The 22500-nt window shown below is 35.1% G+C and overlaps 1 protein-coding gene across 1 annotated transcript in view; it reads right to left on the bottom strand.

Annotated features, from left to right (window-relative positions):
* LOC136832599 (serine/threonine-protein phosphatase 6 regulatory ankyrin repeat subunit B-like) overlaps positions 1–22500 on the bottom strand; it is a 713268-nt gene that overhangs the window by 82179 nt on the left and 608589 nt on the right. Inside the window, exon 8 of the mRNA XM_067093780.1 lies at positions 10438–10531. The gene's annotated coding sequence lies outside the window, so the exon portion shown is untranslated. The remainder of the gene's footprint in view (positions 1–10437; positions 10532–22500) is intronic.

Genomic DNA, 22500 nt, shown 5'->3' with positions numbered 1-22500 from the left:
ATAAGAGAGAGAGAGAGAGAGAGAGAGTTAATCATCCTTTCATTTACAATTAACCATTATGGGGGTGCCAAATTTTGTAAAAAAAAAAAAAAGGGCGAATAACTATAGCAAAAGTAAAATAAATATTCACGCAAAACACACAAATACACGCACATACATAAACAGATAAAACTAGAGCCTATCATTTCACTAGTGAGCATTTCTTAACCATACAGGCGACCAATATGAAAAAATTCTTCTCGTTTTCGTTCCTGGAATATCGACTGTAGCACGGCCGAAGCGACTTGATACTCACGTATGCTCTTCTGTTGCAATTGTCTCTCCAACTAAACCCGGCTCTGACTGACACTCCTACGCCACTCGGACAAGGAAGCATTGCAGAAGTCTTTCTAATCAACTCCTCTTTACTCTACTTGTGGCTTATTTAGCAAAAATTGCTAAGCATCTCTCCTCAGAGGAAATACGAAATCTTTCTACTAAATCTTATAACCTGAGTTATCATGTACTGAAAACACCCTCTGGTCCTTTACCAATCACTGCTTTCGAACCTTTGTAACTTCAGATTTCCTACCTTTTCCCTGATGAATATGTCATGTTTATCCACATCAAAAATACATTAGCAATTTTTCCAGCTTAAATTCATCTATTCTATTAGGATTAGAAATTTTGTAAATTAAGTTCCTGAGATCTTGCTTCTTCAGAGAACTATTATAGAAGGAATCAAGGCTATTAGGAATCCAGATTACAATATGATGTCCAGGGAACTATCAAACTATATATATATTATATATACATACAAATATTTACACATACATACATACATACATCCATACATACATACATGCATACAGATATATATACACATGCATACACACACATATAGATATATATCCATAAAGAGAAAGAGAGAGACAAAAAGACAGAGACAGAAATACCCAGTAACTGAAAGATCCACACAAAGGCATCATTACTCAAGAGACAGATATTGACACCTGAAGCAAAACTTGAGAAGCAAATATCCAGGACTCAGCATACAAACCGAAATAAAAGCTCCTGGAGACTGGTTCAATTAAAAATGTCATTAAAAAATCTAACCAATCATTATGAGAGTGGACAGCTCTTCGCTAGCCCGTCGTCCGTACTTCCAGAGTAAAAATAACAGTGTTTCTTAACAACAGTATCAGGCGATCGGACGTCAAGCAGTAATGGGATGTTTTGAAATTAGGAAAGAATGAACTTTCGCACACCGTCTTCCTGAACGTAAGCAAAAATGGTGCTGAAGTGACATGTCAACTTTGGTCGCCAAATGACTTGGAGAGAGAGAGAGAGAGAGAGAGAGAGAGAGAGAGAGAGAGAGAGAGAGAGAGAGAGAGAGAGAAATTTATAATAACATTTATACACTTTTCTTACGCCTTTCCCTGCATTTTTACCACCAGTGGTTGCTACTATAGGGATGGTCATTCCAGTTTCCAGTAATTCTATTAAAATGAGATTGCAAACTCCACGCCATTTCTTAACCTGGCTGCCCACACTCCCCCACATCTCAAGTAACGTCGATTATATACCAGGTACCTATTGCACTGCTTATAATTACGAAGGCACAGTGGAATTTCATAAGAGCCATCTAAAGTGTTCCATGCCCGCTCCTGGATTGACCCCAGTATTTTTCTCTGGTGATGCAAACAACTTAAAGACTGGACCGTATTCCAGGAGAAAAGGAAAACTGGTTTACAAGTGTCAAGGTGGACAGCTAAATGGGAAAGGGGTGGGAGGTGTACAGTGATGGAAGAAATGACAAATCAGCTATGAAGAGCGAAGCACAAAAAGAATTTTGATAACAAGAGGGAACTGACACAGGGGCAGACCTTCGTGGCGAAAATACATAGTGGACCCTTGTACTCCTGACACCGATTAACTGATATAATGTTCTCTGTCGCCGTAACGTCCAAGGTCACTAACATCTATAAGCATCCAAACACACATTTCATATATATATATATATATATATATATATATATATATATATATATATATTATTTATATATTACACACACACACACACACACACACACACATATATATATATATATATATATATATATATATATATATATATATATATATATATATATATATATATATATAAAAAATGCCTTGTATGCACACCCGTCTGTTTATATATACGTCAACATCTCTGCTATACTTCTATGCAGGTTTAGGCTAGTTATATGTGAAAAGTACAACAATGAACTTTTTAAACAGGATGACATCTAAAGGAAACTATTAAAAGATATGCACTATTTCTATTCTCTGAATTTAGATAATTCATCAACCACTGAATTATTCTCAATTCATCAAGAAATTTCACGTACGTATGAGAGAACGATATCCAAAAACGAATAAGCAATATTTATTACTAATAAATAGGAGACAAGGCCTTCGTGTTACAAGAGACTAGAAGGTTGTTCATTCTTCAGACGAGATAACTGTCTTGGCTAATCGAGGCTAATCCAGGGATCATCAGTGATGACTGAACCAACCTCAAGCTGCATTTGGGTACGCGAAATAAACCATACGTTCTTCTGTCCATTTCCCGTTTCTTACGTGTTTACTTCTACCTAACAGCTTAAACCGAAAAGCTTTTATAGAATCCTGAGGCCAGTTCGCAACTAAAACATGGCGATCCTTTTATCGCACGGTCTGGTAACAGGTGTGTAGAAATGAAAGAAATTACATGCTATCAAGAAAAAATAATATATATATATATATATATATATATATATATATATATATATATATATATCTCAATGATGATAAAATAAAATAGTTCTTGCAGTTTTCAAGCATTTCTCCTTAACACCCAGTCTCCTTCATCCACCTCCTTTTGCACGCCTGTCTGTCAGTGTTGGTATGCGTGAATGCATGTCAGCGTGCTGATGTCATTTGTAGTGTGTGTGTGACCTTAAGAAAGACTGAAAAGTTAACAATAAGTTTGCTGAGCACCTCTCTCTCTCTCTCTCTCTCTCTCTCTCTCTCTCTCTCTCTCTCTCATGAGAAATTGAGTCAGCTGTATATACTTTCAATTGTTTCATAGGCAGCTCCTCCTCCTACGAGAAGCTCTTTCGTAAAATCGTTTATTGCCTCTATAATCTTCTGTACCAACAGAACTTTGCCTACTTGACCCTGCCTTCATTTTTCCACTGTACAAGTAACACTACCCGATTGAGCACCTTACTGCAGGCACCGTCCTCGGTGGCAACAAATTCATGAAGCTTCCTCAGTTCTAGGAATGAAATTCTATTATGAAATATTTTTCTTCATATTTAATCACTTGTGACAAGGCATCATAAAAACAAGCTTACAAGTAAAATCTCGGGCTGGTATCGGAAACGAACACGCTTACGGCTCAGAAAATGAATACCAACAAAATAAAAGGTTTCTTTTATGGTTAAAATTGGCATATAAAACTGAAAAACATGGGCAGTTGTCCGGTTATATCTTATAGGAAGTTTTGACCGTGGTATTATCAAACATAAATAAATAGGATAAAATAAAATAAAAAAAAAGAGAATAAAATGAAGATTGTATTCCATTTAAAGACAAGGCTCACATAAAGGAAAGATTCTGGAGTGATGGGAGAAGAAATGTGGAAAAAATCAGGAGAATGAAGGCGCTGGTCAGACCCACATGCCTCTACAATAAGTATTTATTGTAACCATTTACACAATACATCCGTGAAACGACGATCTGAAAAGGTCGCTTTGCACCCTGACTTCCTTTTAGAAGAACCTGAGAGACGTATCTAAACTTCATCCATAATTCTAAACGAGAAATCAATACATCAAAATCACTGGCATAGATTTTGCAAGGATGAACTTTATTGATATTTGTTTCAAGAGAAGGAAGACGAAAAGGTCTGAATTTCTTTTTTTATCACGAAGTGTTGGAGTTTGTGTTCCGCACCCAACAATGACATGGCAAATGGCCAAGAAGTAGGCTACGAAGTCTTTGAAGCCTAACGCATGCATAGGCTTCAGATAGCCTTCGGTCTGTCCATCTTCTGCCAGTCCGATTCAAGCGAATAACTTATGGAGGAATTTACTCAAAAATAAAGATGCATGTCTTGTGAGACTTATTTGAAATGGAAATTTTCGTTGAACATTTCTGTTAGTTTCCCTACATGTTTCTTGTTTTTACTTTCCATCTCTCTCTCTCTCTCTTTTTTTCTTTTAGTATATCAGGCAATTATTTTCATGCCATTTCTTTCAACCTTATTTTTTCTCCATGTTAGTTCCACCTCAAACATTTTCTCTCACGCTGGTCTTCATTTGTTGTTTTTCCCCAACTTTCTCCTCTTGATTATTTTTCGCTCCGTGTATTATTGCTCCTTTTTTTTTCCCCTTTCCTTATTTTTATCTTGTTCCTAGAAACCAGTATAATAACGGTCCTTCATTTTTAAATCGCCCGATGTTTTGTGAAATGTATGACATCAAATTTCTATGGGCCAGACATCCTCTTTCATTCCTTTACTCTAGACTTTGGGGCGCCAGGCCATTTCCTCTACAATATGCGACTTTCTGTTTTCTATATATATATATATATATATATATATATATATATATATATATATATATATATATATATATATATATATATATATATAATGTGAATTCAATTCTGAATGATATTTGAGGCTTAATATGTGTGGGTATAAATAGGTCACGCATGTTCTAATTGCAAAAATTCATATATATATATATATATATATATATATATATATATATATATATATATATATATATATATATATATATATATATATATATATATACACATACAGCAGATATAAGAAAACGTATACACATACAAATAAAATAGCGTGCGTTTTTCTAAATGTAAACAGCCTGATGCACATAATGCTGTCTTTTTTTATCACATTTGCGTAAGTATTTTTTAATATACCTTTGTTTACTTTAATCTTGTTCTTCTCAGTTAAACTAATTAACATCTGCAGAGACATAAAAAGACAGAGATCAAAGCCTAGGCGAATACATACAGAAGCTTGCAACATAAACGCAATAACTTCAGACAAAGGAAAAACAACGCGAAGCTTCTACTGAATTATTCATGCAGATGATAATAATAAAATATGAAGGTCTTAATTAGCTTACGGATATCTAATTTAGTCGTACATAATTAATACGCAGCCTATTACCGGTCTGCGGTTGCGAATGTATTCAAAGGTGAATGATGCTTTGAATAAATGAAGAAATAGCATTTTCTCATTCACAAAGTTATTGATTCAATCACTCACTGTTTCATCGCCGAAAGTACCCTCTAAACAAACACCGCAAGCAACGGGGCGCGCTTTCGCGCACGCAAAGCGTAACACAAGGAAGACAGCCTGATTATAACATACAAGCAATTCCAGCTGTAACGTAAAATGGCGCAATGAAGTAGAAAAGTTTCCATCGAGATCATTTGGCGTGAAAAACGACTCGAAATTAAGACATTCATTCGAAACAGGGACGCGGTACAAATGACGTGCACCACGAAAATGAGAATAAAAGGCCGCGGCACTTAAGGGAATAAAGGATAAACACTTAACAGGCTCATATACTTTTAAGAGAATGAAGCGTGAGAGCTTAAGAGATAAACATTTGCATTTAAAGGGTGAGCGGATGCGGACCGAGACGAGACGAGACCAGGAGAGAGAGAGAGAGAGAGAGAGAGAGAGAGAGAGAGAGAGAGAGAGAGCACTGGATTTCAGGATTTTCTTGATATTTATCTTTTGAACCCAAACAAATATGACATACCTAAACACGTTTACATGCATCTAATTGAAGAGCGTTTAGTTATGCATCATCTACACAAGCATAAACCTACACCTAAAGGATGAGAATGCTACGCAATTCGTCAAATGGACCAAAAAGAGTCATTTTAACAAAAAGAATGGAGACTGGATGACTTTCAAGGCCAAAACCTAACATCTAATTACTTGGAATAAGATCCTTAAACTTCTTAGTCCAAAGTTCTTTGTTAATAAGAAATTGGCTACTGATTAATGTGCACTAAATGGTTACTGTGAACCACCTTGTACTGTGATAAGGTATCTACTTAACTCCTTTGACATTATTTGTCATATGGCTGAATATTATTTTTTAACTGAACCATGCCTTCAAATTAATCGCCTCAACCTCTTATATATTACAGTGTACCCAGCTGTTATCGACTGTCTTCTGAATGATAAGGATTTACCTGTTTACTTGAATATCTAGTTTTGGGAGCAACTGTACCATAAACCTTCACAACTTGCACGCTAGGTTAATCAGACCTTGTGACAGTACGGGCTCTTGTTTAGAGAGCAACCCTTATAAATACCTGTACAAGCAACAAGCCCATTCTAATGGCATCTTTTTCAAGACTCATAAAGTATTCAAGTGAAAATGTTTTATTTCGTGAATGTAAAAATTAATTATTTAACAACAATAAACGAATATGAACCTGCTATTCAGGTTCATGTGGGATGGGAAAGTGGGCAAATGTTTTGCTAAGCGAGACGACGTAGGAAACGTTTCATCTAACCCAGGATATACACTTTCACTCCCGTGATAAGAGGCAATACATATTATTAATTACTAGTTGCGTGATGCTATTTGTCTAAGATAAGATTGGATATTGTGCTGTTTAGCTCTGCTAGTTGCTGGTGTTGATTATCTATGTATCTTTACTTTTAGAACTTGGCTATGTTTGACATGACCAATGCATACGTTATCTTAAAATATCTTTCTTCCTGTGAAATATCTATTAAAACGTGGCAAGTTATGTATAAAAATTGGTCCGTTGCCGCGTATAAAAATGAGAAGGTAATATGTATAAAAATGCGGAAAGTTAATACGTTTAAAAATGTGACAAGTTACGTATAAAACCGTGGTAATGTTGAAAGTTAATATGTATAAAAATGTGGTCAGCTTTTATGTATAAAAATGAGCTAAGTTAACGTTTGAAGGCAGTGTTTCTTCTAAACGAGGAAACTTGAATTTGGCATTACCTGAGCAGGGATATATAGTTGTGAGGTAGAAATAGGAGCACTTTTATATAACAAAAATGACCGTGAAGGTGTTTACAAACCAATTGCTGTTATTCATGGAAACCTCACTAACAAATCCTAGTGAAAGTGGAAATCGCATCGCATAAGCCGAAAGTTATATATGAGACTGGCTGCTACAATAACAACTGACAAAATTACTAGAAAAATATATAATCCATGAGATACGATTGACAGCGAGTTCTCAGATTTCCCGTAAGGTATTTCTCTACAAACCCTCATGTAATCTCAATTCTTAGTACACATATGCCGATGCAGAAGAGATTCTCAGAATAATCCACAAAGACCACTACACAGCAAGTAATAAATCCGACGAGTTTCATTTTTTTTTTTTTGTAATACGATCATTTCTGACTAAAATATATTCTATTTCAATGTGATCTTCTACTAGTAAGTTGGATAGATTTAAAGCGCGACAATATATATACGTATACATATGTATATATATACATACATATATATATATATATATATATATATATATATATATATATATATATATATATATATATATATATATATATATGTGTGTGTGTGTGTATGTGTGCGTCTGGTAGTTTTAACCATCACTGTCTGAGAGATCAGAGACTCATCGGCGGCTTTTCCTCTATGAATACTTCAGTGAACTGATTCTAGTGAATGCCAATACCCTGTGTTTCTCTCTCAAAGACAGAAATTAAGTTCAGAATTCTGAAATCCATTCTTTCTACCGTGTTTCCGAAACCGTTTATTATAAGCAATTTAAAAGGTGGGAAATAGTTCTTTATCACCTTAGTGAACCAATCGTTTTTAGTTTTCTGTAAAAGAAAACTATTCTGACGGCTTTGTCTGTCCGTCCGCCCTCAGATCTTAAAAACTACTGAGGCAAGAGGGCTGCAAATTGGTATGTTGATCATCCACCCTTCAATCATCAAACATACCAAATTACAGCCCTCTAGCCTCATTAGTTTTGATTTTATTCAAGGTTAAAATTAGCCATAATCGTGGATCTAGCAACGATATAGGACAGGCCGCCACCAGGCCGTGGTTAAAGATGCATGGGCCACGATTCATACAGCATTATACCGAGACCACTGAAATATAGGTCTATTTTCGGTGCTTTGATTGTACGGTCTCTAGCGACAGTATAGAAAACTCGACTGCGCTGAAGAAACCTCGGCGCATTTTTTACTCGTTCTTTTTCTCTTATGGTTAGCTCCAGATAGATGACAGACCGACTGAGCGCTGAATGACAGGGGATTACAATTATAATGGGAGGGAAGAAGCGAAGATAAGTGCAAGCGAAAATACTGAAACAGACCTATCTGCTATTCCTTGCGATCAATGAAGGTCCCCACTTTCTATTTTCATCATTTTGTCATTCTTATCGTCTAAGCGTTTTTTCTCCGACTTATCCCATCACGCTATCCATGAAGATATTAGACAGCTATGGAGACCTAACACACCCTTGTCTCAGAACCACTTTTTACACCAACCCAAAAATTTATTTTCCTCAAACAATTTTCTTCCGTAAAAAGCAACCTCAACGCCAGCAAACAAAATATACCTTCCTTGCAGATGGAAAGCCTACTTTCGTTGTTTCCTAGAACCCCTTCTTAGGCTAACTTGGTGTTTCAGTAAGGGTAATGATCGGTTGCAATCTTATATTTCTTAGAGGGCGCAGGATAGGTTCGCATGGGTATACATCGAAAAACAACTTGATTTAGTTCTTCATCATCTGACCATATTACTCTGCTCAGAATATAGTATCGAGAAAGCTATCAATAAATACACTGCACTAATAACAGACTTCAACGATAAAATAAAGCTCCTCTACACTGAAAACATCAAAAAAAGCCAGTGACACATAACACCTTCAATCTGATGATCCGTTTATTTCTCACCATCCTAAATCCATCGATAGTTTGCTCATAAACGTGCATTAAAATAAATAGCAGAAAGTTACCAGTGTTTATAAAATCCCATACAAAAAACCGTAATAAAATTTACATCGAGGAGACCGGTAGATCCATCTCACAAAGATTAACTGAGTATGATTGATCACCAGGATATGGTTCAGGAATTCTGTACATGCGAGGCACACTTAGGCTGAGTTCTTTTTCAAAAGTAACTTCCTGTAAAGACTTTGGAATCTGCCATTATTAGTCAATCTGAGAGACTTGCGAGAGTATGAATCTGTCAGCAGGAAACTGGAAATTGGATTTCTCGGTTGACTTAGTCTCCAGAGCCATTCTTAAGCAAGTGTTCCAGCGGACGCGCCCACCAGACTCGACACGGGTGGGAGCTAACGAGAACCAAAACAAACAACGGATTGATTGCTTTCATCACTGAACAACCGCCTCGGATAATCCTTTCGCCGTTGTTATTCCCCCACCTGAATACTCCATGTATGTACTTTGTTACTTGCCTACTGTCCTAATTCACTAGTGATCAGGACCGTAGTATTGCCATAATGACATATATGGTTCGTCGTATCAATAGTTTTCACGGGGGTTTAAACATCACACACACACACACATATACTGTGTGTGTATATGTGTATATATATATATATATATATATATATATATATATATATATATAACAATATATATATATATATATATATATATATATATATATATATATATAAAACAAATATAAGATATATTAATATATATACATATATATATATATATATATATATATATACATATATACATACATACATACATATATATAATACATAAATATATACATACACACACATATATATATATATATATATATATATATATATATATATATATATATATATATATATATATATATATATATATATATATATATATATATATATAAATTTCAACATAAATTTTGGTGAACGCAAAAATACCATCTTCATTTTGTGTGGAACCTTCACATACGGTTTAAATTGTACATAAACTCTATTTTCGGGGACGACATCCCCTCACGCTCAGGGATCCGATATATACCAAAAATAAACAGATTACAGCAAAGAGATTCCTTAATCATCAGACTGTGATATACTGTATATCTACATAATTATAATATAAGCATGCATAGAAAATATCCCACAAACTAACTTATGTTAGTTCTAACATGTATGTTTCCCAGCTAACAACAGATGTGTTTTGCATGAATATATAGGAAACTGTGTAAATATACACTGATATTTACTTAGATGCAATACATACAAATATACATCATATATATACATCATATATATATATATATATATAATATATAAATATATATATATATATATATATATATATATATATATATATATATATATATATATATGACAAGGTATAGCATGTACTTACCAATAATATCCAGGTCGTAGAACTCACGCTTGATGTATCGTGGATAAAGTTCTTCGACGAAGGAACGAACACAAGGTGCTTCCATCGTTTAGATCTGCGAAGATGACAAAACAAATGTAATAATTATAGCTTCCAAGAAATATAATAGTAAATTTCAAATTTAAATAAAAATTACTCACATAATATTCAGGATAAAAACCCGATAACTCACCGACACTCTAAACCTATTAAATGCCATATGTTAAGAAGTATTTGTACAATGAAAATGTGTTACATGGAAATAAGCTATTTAAAACATACACGTTGTGATTATATGTAACCCTAATACTTCACCATGCTGATTTTACTACAATGCTAAATAATAACTGAGCGATGAATGGGAGCCTGACTACAAGTCTGATGAAATGAGATTATCACAAGGAATATACCACTGAGAAGAGGCCACTGAAAATATGTGGACATTTCTGAATCAGTTAACTTGCCTAAATCTAAGATGTCGCTTTGCCTTTATCAATATATAGATAAATTCACTAACACATTTCTTTTCCACCTTCTTTTGTGTCACAATGGCCCGAAGAAACTAAATACAAAATAATTAAACAAATTAAGAAATCAAATTATGCTACAGCCACGGATAGTAGGAACTTCTACCAAACAGTCGTCCCTAAAGTTCATTTACTTTCTTATTACTAAAACTAATTCTCTAGATTATCTCAAACGCCATTTTCACTGACCATTACCGGTCACCTCTTAATTACAATGATGGGGCTATTTACCGAGTTAATGAGGCTTCTGGAGAGTTTCCCCTGCTCTCAATCTCCTTTACGCTGCTGCCTGTCGCCTATTCCTTTCTCATTTTTGTAATGGTCACGCTGCTGGCACACAGACAGTATTCACTGGCTTTTGCTACGTACTGTTTGAGCGTGATTATAATGTGAACTGGAAGCTCCCTCTACTTCTGGGTATATGCAGTTATTATGCATTTGCTTTCACCGTCAGAAACTGCCCTTAGGTAGTTAACGACATGATATTTTCGATGAAGATCACAACAAACATGATGGCATTTAAAATTGAAAAACGAGTAAATAATGCGCCGAAATTTCTTAGGCGCAATCGAGTTTTCTGTTCAACGTATAATGCTATATGAAACTCAGCCTATGTCCTCTGGTGGCCTGTGTTGTTGGTACCTATAGCGGTTGCCAGACGTACGACTATGGCTACCTTTAACCTTAAATAAAATAAAAAGTACTAAGGTTAAAGGGTTGCAATTTGGTATGTTTGATGATTGGAGGGTGGATGATCAACATACCAATTTCAAGCCCTCTAACCTCAGTAGTTTTCAAGATCTGAGGGCGGACAGAAAAAGTGCGGACGGACGGACAGAGCGGTCACAATAGTTTTCTTTTACAGAAAACTAAAACATAAAGAGTAGGGTAACTTAGCAAAGAACCTCCATTCTAATGAAGGGACTGGAAATGTTGGTTGCGTCAGAAACCAATATTAATTCTTCAATAAACATTGTGTGTTTGCAAATTTTCTTTTATCCCCTCTACACTAACTATATTTTTATTTTTATTCCAAAACCTCTCTTACTGACTAATAATAATAATCGTGATACCTATCAGCTTCTTATCTATCAATTTTGCTTAAAGTTTAACACTTCCACAAAGTTCATTTTATTTTTCATTTATCATTGTTAAATACTTTGCAATCAATTTTTCCGTTATAAGCTTCCGAATATCTTTGTTTCAGTCTATTCCATAACCTATTCATTGGTCAGTAATTCTCCTCTATTTGACTTCTAGCATTCATATGGTCGATTTTTATATGGTTTTATATTTCAAAATTTGTTTTTCACGCCAGCAATGTGACACCACTTTACTTTAAAATTTTCCCTGTTCTACAATCTCTCCAAAAGCTTTACATGGTTTTTATATCAAGCTCCAGTAAATTAACTTTGATAAGCAGTTATTCCTTACAGTCAAGTGATATATTTAGTCATACTGTATTTGTATTTTTCCTGACTACATGCCTTTCAACGAGGCATTGACTTTCCAAAAGGTGAGCTGATTTTTGGCATCTATTTCACTTTTCCATGTCTTGCAACTGGCAGTTATATCCCTGGATTTGCTAAGTCAAAGGTGGTGTAATCCGATCGACGGGCATGAAAAAATGTGAAGGCATACTCACGATTTTTACAAAAGCATTACAGGTTTTCAATTTCTTTTCACAGCAACTACTGTTACGTAATTTTAACCAGACCTGTAAATGCCGTCGTTAAAGAATTATATGATTGTTCTGAGGCATTATGTAATCGCTGACGCGCCTATGATGCATATAGTGTTTTATACAATGCTATATTATTTTTTTTAAAAACTCAGTTTTTATGATGGGTCATTTTAATTCAATCAGCAATTGCTATCATTGGTGTAATTGTTGTGTCTAATTTAACTGATGTATGTCAAGTACATAGTCTTAAATAATGGTTTAAAAGAGTTCTGTCTGATTTTCATGTGAAAAAATGTATATTAACTAGAGCATTGTATGCTTCGTAAAACCGTTCAAGATAGTATTACGCATGCATTTTTTAATACAGGACCTAACAGGCTCTAAATAGGTATACATTCATTTAACGTTTTCATTACGCTAATATCAATCATAGTCTAACATACTGTCCACAATATAGATTATTTGCCAAAAAAATTCCTATAAGTTCTATTTATCTGGCAACTCTGATGACGGCAAATGTTACGAACTCCTGTCGCGACAGCAAGATGTTTACCAGACAATAACTGTGGCTTCTGAAATTAGCACTAATTGACATCTTCAATAAATGGAAAGCACGGTAGATGACTCCCTCTTTTAAAACACAAACGGAATTTAATGAATGAGATGACAATTGTAATGAACATGTTCTTCAACCTTCAACATAATTATGCATATTCATACGCATGCATACAGTTGACAGAAATTGATTCATACGAAGCAGCGCCATCTATATCGTATACCCAATTATCTGCATCAGCAATGACCTATATGCTGATTTCGGTTTCTTATTGTACAGAGGCCCGCTAGTGTCCAGTACGTGCACTCTGTACAATGCACTAGAGTTGTTCATATTTTGCTTGTGCATGAGCGACTGGCGTAGCTCACGTAACTAGATTTCCCAAGTGGCGCTATGATCACTATCATTCTTTTTCACCAATTTCGCTCAGAAACTTCTTACATGTCACAAGAGCGAGTGAAACGATTGAAGCCCGTTCCTTGGCATCGACGTAAGTCTGATCAAACCACAAATTTTAACTGTAGAGTCCTTCGAATTCTACTGTAGGTTTCCTTGAGATATTACGCCTACATTGTCCTTAACCATATTGTGGTTTACATAAAATGATGTGAATATAACTGACACAAAAAATCACTCCTGTATATTCGTTTCAATATATCACCCAGCCCTTGGTAGTAATGTATTTCCGGCGATGAGTGACGAGGACTCAATAACCCAATTTATACTTTACGAATGATACTGTGTTAAGCTACTAATGAGATAAAGGTACCTTAATTGTTTCTTGAAGCTTTAAGATTTTTACGGCATTCAATTATCACTGAGATAACACAATAACGTCTGCACAAAACAGAAAAACAGGAGGGACGGCCTCCAGGGTTGTTTACATTGGTGCACTTCTTCCTCTTTTATTTATCCTGATGAAATTAAGTCCACGGTAAAAGATACACTAGACTGGGCTGTATGATTTTAACTTCTTGTCTTCTGTCCAACACGACAGGGGGCTGCTACAGATAGATATGTAATATACATTTTATCAAATATGGGGCATGGTTATACTGGAATGAAGCGAGCAAGCCCCGGGTAAAAAAAAAAATTCTTAAAATATTACAGGAAATAATCCTTTTGCTCTACTCATTCAAACTCACAGGCAAATACGGATTTTGAGATACACATTTCACTCTATAGTTTGATAAATAAAATCTTAAAATATTACATGAAATAATCCTTTTGCTCTACTCATTCAAAGTCAAGGCAAATACGGATTTTGAGGTACACATTTCACTTTATAGTTTGATAAATCCCTTACGTTTTACAGTTATAGAAGAACATGCCAATAAGATAACAATTAATAAAAATATTAAAATGTGACACAAGAATGCAAACGTTATCACTTTGGAAGAACTTCAATCATATGTACCAAAATTTATCATGAAAGAATTTGCAAAAATGGTGAAGTTTACAGAATTAGGGGCATTATCTGTGGTTTGAGTCGATATAACTTTGATTTTCGCCAGTACTTAAATGCAGGGCTAATATATATGAAAATGCTTCCTAATAAAAATATACTTTGTAATACATCTTAAACACGCATAGGCAAATAAACTATAAATATTCGGTCTTGTTTTGTAACAGAGTGCATTTACTGTAATGATGAGATAATAGTATATAATCAGAATGATACAGTCATATAGGAGAATATCTGAATAAGCTTAGAAGATGCAAAAGATAACGCCAAAGTAGCTATAATACTTGTCCAGAAATTATTGTTAATCTAAATCAAATGTTTTCACTTTCATCTTTATGAATACTTGGATCTCTCTATATATAAAATTATTGTGTGTATAATGATTCCTCGAGGCCCATATATTAAAGGTAACTCATTATACCTGTTTCTGTATATTGTAAACTGGTTCACACATGCAACTTTCCATGAGGTGTTTGGTGCAGTGCATTACACTTGGAATGTGGTGGCTATTTTGACATGGCAGTCAACAAAATAAACACAAAAATTAGTGTCTGCATGGATTACCTAAATGTGAGAAAAATTACACTAAAATATAAGTACTTTTTTTTACTCCAAGAAATGGGACAGCATGAGACTTGAACTTTCCTTCCTTGTTGTTATTATTATTATTATTATTATTATTATTATTATTATTATTATTATTATTATTATTATTATTATTATTATATTATCAGGTAGTTTAACTAACAATTTTGTAGCATATATAAAAATGAGGTTGTGCGTATATAAGGAATATATATATACATACATACATACATATATATATATATATATATGTGTGTGTGTATGTATGTACTGTATGTATGTACGTGCGTGTGCATGAGCGAGTGTACGTCTAAGGGCCTGCATACATTCATATGCATATATATAAAAAATCTGCGGCGTTCCCTTAACATTAACCACAGAGGCTGCAGCGTCACCACCACCCCCCTCCCCCCCCCACAAAAAAATAACCAAAAACTGTTCTGCAAAAAGTTATTAAATTACAAGAAAAAAATTCATAAGGTATTTAAAGTTTTTATCTTAAACGCTGGCCTGGCGCACATTAAAAATGCAGAAAATTTTCCCCAATCTCTCTCTCTCTCTCTCTCTCTCTCTCTCTCTCTCCCTTTCCCGGTGCTGCACAGTCAACTATATTTTCATTTCCACTTATCACGTCCAGAGTTAAAGAGAAATACGTGAAGCGTTCAGTATCGGTGGGAGATTTGCAAGCTGCCTTTCACGCCCGGCTAATTAGCGGGGATGGGGAGCACGTTATTCGTTAATCAGGGAAGCTGGTCTAATGATACCAAGATGATTAGGGACCTTCACACTCGGCTGCCAGTTGCTCACTGCTTCGAGTAGGCAAAAACATCAATCAAATATCCTATGGATTCTATAATTAGGTCGAGTCTGTCAGAGTTTAACATAATTGGTTCACTGATTTTGTAGGCTTATATTCACGGGTACTATTTGTTAATTAATTAAATAGTGACTCAGTTACCATGCCATTTTGCAAACACCATAGGGATCAGTATCATCGTGATAGCACTAACAGATGCAGTGTGGAGTATTTTGAGGGTATATGAGGAGAAAAAATGTAGTCGGCAGGTGGTTCAAATGGTGATAACGACGTTTAATGCACAGATGGGATGACAAAAGGTTAGGTACAAGTTTATAAGATGTGAGAAGGGGTCGAGAATGGTGGGCGAAGTGGATGATATATACAGATAAGGATAAACTGTAGTTGGTCATGGCACTGGCAGATCCAGAAAAATTTCATGGGGAGGGGCATCAATTTTCAGATTATACATACCTAAATCCATATATATATATATATATATATATATATATATATATATATATATATATATATATATATATATATATATATATATATATATATATATATATATATATATATATATCTCTATAAGATTTCTTATTTTTTCCTTTTTTATATTTCTCATTTATGCTATTATTATTTAAATCTTCTATATTATTATTTTGTAAATATTTTCCATGGAAGGGGGGCACGTGCCCAGGTGCCCCCCCCCGGGGGATCTGCTAGTTGGTCATAGTCAAGAAAAGCTACAGTGTCTGGTGGAAAAGTTTATGAATGTTGCACAATGAGAAAAATGGAAATAACTACGCAACAAGAATAAGGTATAAACGTCCACCGGGGTCGAACCACTAACAATGAGCTTTTCTTTGCAAGTAAATGAAGCAAATGGTGCTAAGGAAGTTTCTCCAGAGGTAACTGATGATCGCATAGTAATTAATGAGTATAACTGGAAGTGAGCCTGGTCTAATTTTAAACTGGAGAGGGCAGGTATTAGGGAAAATAGCTGTCTGATGAAAAATGATACTGTTATGATGATGATGATGATGATGATGTCAGGTAAATATTTTCGATCTCTACTTGTCTGTTACTAATTGGATTACACAGAACGATCAAATCTTGTTCCTGATCCTTATGATTACGTATTCAATATCCCTAGGTTTCCTTCATCTTAACCATTTTTTTTATTTATTCCTGCAAATTCTTTAGCTTGCCATCTCTTCGTCCCAATTTCATTTATACTACATCTGTCATCACTTCACTGTATTCCTATCACACATAGTCATAGATTCTTTGGGACCTCCCAGCAAGCTGACATATGAACATTTCTCCTTGATTTTACCCGGTGGAGTATTACTTTCGTAACCAACACCAAGACTTCATGACATTTTTTTTGTCACGGATGTCAAAACCTTGATTAAAGCCAGATACATTTGTCTCACCTTAAGCTAAATCTTTTTATACTTCTGATATTTAAGTTTTGCTACTGTTACATCTCTGCATGTCCGTCTTTAGCTGCCAATCATGTTGCTTTTACCAAAGCTTCATTTATGTCGTTGCATTTCGGTCATGTGACGTCTTGATTCTGTCCCTAAATTACACATTTTCCTCAATAAAATTATCAACAATGTCTGCAGTCCTCACATATTTCCTATTTCCATTCGGATGGTTCTATAGTTTGCTCTGTTTAAGAAAAGGTAACACCCTTCAAATATCTTTCTTTAGCTGATTCCTGCCTTTTTAATTCTGGGTCTTTTGATATCATATCTGTTTGTGGTGAACAGAAGCATAGTGGTTTTCAAAGGGATACAACTAAATCTTGCTCGTGGAGCAAGCGTCCTCTCCAGTGGACTAACTGTACATATAATTATATACAGTATATATATATACATACATATATATATATATATATATATATATATATATATATATATATATATATATATATATATATATATATATATATATATATATATATATATATATGTGTGTGTGTGTGTGTGTGTGTGTGCGCAAGTGAATAATCATCATTAACCTTTATATACATATAAAGATTGATGGTGATTACTCACACACGCACATACATACATACAAACAAACACACACACATATATATATATAGGTGTCAACACACAATTACGTGTGTATTTGTGAATAACCACCATTAATCTTTTTTTTTCTCTCTCAAACAGGGACCGAAAATTCCTTCGATTAACAATGATAATTCCATACGGTAAAACAAACTTGGTCCCTCGAATTCCAGTGAGCGAGCAAATGCTGCTCGGTTAAATTCTGATTTTCCGCTGAAGAGAAGTGGATTTTGCTGAAGCAAATCCACGAGAAAAGATTTAAGAAATTCTGGAGCTGTAAATAAAATGGCGCTGTTTCTCACAGAAGGAGACTTCATAAAATTTTGTAAACCTTCAAAAATGTAAATATAATCATATAATGCAATAGAACCACCACCCTAACATTATTGATGTTCAGCCTGTGAAACATTTTTAAAACATACTTTATCAAATTTGATGTTTCAGCTACAGAAGAGGCAATGCCGTGCCTCGGCCGAATAGTTACTTAACATGACACAAAAACGCTATTTTCATCGAATTTCGATTATTTTTATCGCAGAACGAAAAATAATAGGTGCATTACAGATACATAAGACTCATCATAAAGGTTAGGGTAAATAAAAATCACAATTTTTTTTGTGTCACCATCGCTTGTAAAGACCGTTGTACAAACTACTAAAACCTGGACCACGTTACTGTGAACCAGAGTTTAAATTATTATCAACGTAATGATTGTGAAGAAGGATAACTATAACGAATAAAATGTCTTCTGACATTCAGTGCTTAAATATGGAAATTAGAGATTGATAAATATGAAACAGTACATTACGCATCATCTAAATATCATGAATGCAATGACCTAATTTGTACCTTTCATTTACTTTCCATTACCTATTTTCTCTCTCTCTCTGCCTCTGCCTCTCTCTCTCTCTCCCCGTCTTTCTAATAAAAACCGTAATATAATTAAAGTATTTTGTTCCTCGCTTGCCACTGTAACTGCCTCTTTTTTTTCCCTCTGCCAGCTAAAAGTTTTTCCCACAGCAATAAAGGCCACCTCTCTACTACTCCCTTTGCATAAAGATCGGGGGGAGAAGAAAAATGGACCGGGAATTTTGCACCCAAAACTTTGATCATCAAGGGTAAAAAAAATAATGGAATTTACAAACGTGTTCCATTCAGAACCACTCCTCCTCTCCTTAAAATCTACATCTGGCCTGAAACCTTCCTTCTCGCCTCCCCAATTTTGTGGGCCTTCGCCAAGGCTGGGGCTCAGGGGTTCTGGGAGTGAAAGAAAGTGTTGAGCATTTTTTTTTTTAAATCCTAGAAGGCTTTCTTTCTCATGCAGAGGCCGATGAAATGGCAATCATTGAGTACTCCCTTGTTCAGCCCGGGAAGAAAAACCAATTTTAATTTTTGGGAAACAAGGGTGAAACTGAAGACTATTACCGAGGCCCTCTAGTCCGGTATCTACCAGTTTACGTGCAAAAGGCGTTGTGTTTAGTACCAACCCTTTGGGGATGAAAGTAAAAACGTAAACAAAAGACGGTAAATATCATAATCATAAACAAAAGATGTAAATATAAATAAAACATAAACAAAAGGCGGTAAACATTCCGGTGGGCGACTGGCAGGAACCAGGCCGCGGTAGTAGTTTTCAGTTTTACCCAAACAAGAATTCGGGTTTGTAAACTGGTATTTAGCGTCATATCGAGCTGGTCCTTATCCTCGCTATCCAGACTTATATTCATGTTTGCAACTGTGTAAATCACGCAGATATGAAAATCTTCGGTATGGCAACTAAAGTGAGCCTATTTCTCTGACAGTCTGTGAAAACATGCTTGCAATTAACCAAAACTGTGCCTATCCCAGATGTTTAAGAATTATACAAACAGCACACACAAGTGCAAGTTTAGATGTATGAAATAAGATGTATACTGAACATTTTTCTTTATAAACACTGTAGTAAGACTTTCTGTTTTATACTGAATGTATGTATGCATGTATGTACGTTTACACCCTTGTATGTATGTACGTATGTTTATACGCTTTTAAGTAAGAATGAATTATATATGAACCTCATTAAACACAGGGCACCAAATTATGAAAATCATGTTCGCCAAAACCACACGCCAAAAAATATGTCAGAATCTCGTATACAGCCTCTAAAAAGAAATCCATTTAAAAACAGAAATTTGTCTTTTCATGATTGGTTTTGAGCCGGATATAAAGGAGATCATTTGCGAGATCAGATCTTCCAGATCACGGGAGAGAGAGATCATTAAAAGAGGGACGATCAAACACATTAGATCGGGATGCTTAACATTTTGCTTTCTGGAGAACAAGTCGGCGATGAACGAATTTCACGGTCCGATTATCAAAGGCTTTGAAGGTTAACTGATCTCATATCAAGTCACCGACTCGGTCTGAAATTTCATTACGGTTATCGCGAACGGAAACGCTCGCTCCTCTCTCTCTCTCTCTCTCTCTCCCTTTATCTGTCTATCTATTCATCTATCTATCTATCTATCCATCTTCCACTTATATCGAAGAATTATAAGAATCTCTCTCTCTCTCTCTTACATTTATATCGAAATTATAAGAATCTCTCTCTCTCTCTCTCTCTCTCTCTCTCTCTCTCTCTCTCTTCCTCTCTCTCTCTCTCTCTCCCATTTACATCGAAGAGTTGTGAGTCTCTCTCTCTCTCTCTCTCTCTCTCTCTCTCTCTCTCTCTCTCTCTATATATATATATATATATATATATATATATATATATATATATATATATATATATATATATATATATATATATATATATATATATATATATATATATATATATATAATTTATATATATATATATATATATATATATATATATATATATATATATATATATCCTCCATCGAAAAGTTATAAGAATCCCTTTCTCTCTCTCACCCACACACATACACATACAAATTCAGACCAATGATTTTTATGACTCTCACTGCCATACACACACACACACACCCTCTTTCTCCATTTCGTTCCGAGTGTTATACGATAAATAAAGAAAGGAAAAAAGAAGAGGAAAGCCGTAGGAAATAAGGTAGACACATCGAAGATAGGGCTTTTGCTAGACGGAGGGACGAGGGAGAGAGAGAGAGAGAGAGAGAGGGGACAGGGAAAGAGGGGGGGGAAAGATAGAGAGAGGTGATCGTAAGGTGAGGGTATTTCAAATCCTTCCCAAAATCCTGAGGTGTTGGGCGAACGAGGCATCTAATCCGATAGCAATAGCCGGAGATGATTGGAGGATTACCGTCATATTCTCTTCTCGGCGACCTAACACCCCACCCCCACCCCTCCCCGCGTGTTTTCTCAGTTTTCATTCTCATCTATGTCAGCCTTTTCTACTCATGTTCCTCCACCCCTCCCTTTCCCAGTGATTATCATTCTCTCACTAATCTGTATCGGTTTTCTCATAATAATCGATATTTTTCCCCGCATAATTATCAACATCTCAAAATCTTTCACATCTTCCCTTTTCATAAAACTGGTTACCCCTCTTACCTCATTAGCACTCTTCCTATCTCCCTCTCAGTATTATTACCTTGCTAATCCTACTCATCCTTCCTGTTGCCTTATCCTTTCCCTATTTCTTTATACTTCTCTATTAATCTTCCATATAATCTCCCTTCTTCCCTCTAATACTCATATTCTTTTTCCTTTTGATTACCACGGTTATTTTTATTTATCGATACTTGCTTTCTTTAAAGCAATAATTGCCTTTCTTTCATCTACCTCCTTTAGCGCCGTGTCACGTTTCGATTCTTTTGTTGTCCTCTTCATTCCTTCTTCTCCTTACATCTAATCCCACGCTTAATCACAACATAAGTTTTCCTCTTACTCCACATCTTTTCCCCCTTCTTCTCAATCATCTTTCTTCATTTTTATACCTGTTTATCCTTCACACAAATCACAACATTAATTCTTTTTCCTCCTCATAATAAATTATTTCCCCCTTGTTACTTATATCCCTATACCATTATTGCCATTTTTTCACCCTCTCATACCCTTACGTTTCTCCCCCTTAAACTCATTCCTCATTATTATTCTCATCTCCTTTGCTCTTGATACTTGGTCACTTATCTTTCCCATAGGCATTTCCTTTCTTTTTCATAGACATACTTTTTCCTCCTCCTATTCCCAATCGTCTTTCAAGCGATTGTCCTCCTCTCCTTTTCTGTCATTCCCTTGTCTTCTCATACTTCTCCAGTTTTACCTGTGCATTAAATCAGTTTTCTTCTTTACACTTCTCTCTCTCCTACTCATTAGCATCTCTCCTTCTCGTGTGTAAGTCTCTTATCACTCGCAACTACTTATC

This window comes from Macrobrachium rosenbergii, chromosome 50, assembly GCF_040412425.1.
Source record: "Macrobrachium rosenbergii isolate ZJJX-2024 chromosome 50, ASM4041242v1, whole genome shotgun sequence".
Taxonomy (NCBI): Eukaryota; Metazoa; Arthropoda; class Malacostraca; order Decapoda; family Palaemonidae; genus Macrobrachium; species Macrobrachium rosenbergii.
The sequence above is the reverse complement of the archived record's forward strand: the minus strand, read 5'-3'. Positions and strand labels throughout refer to the sequence as shown.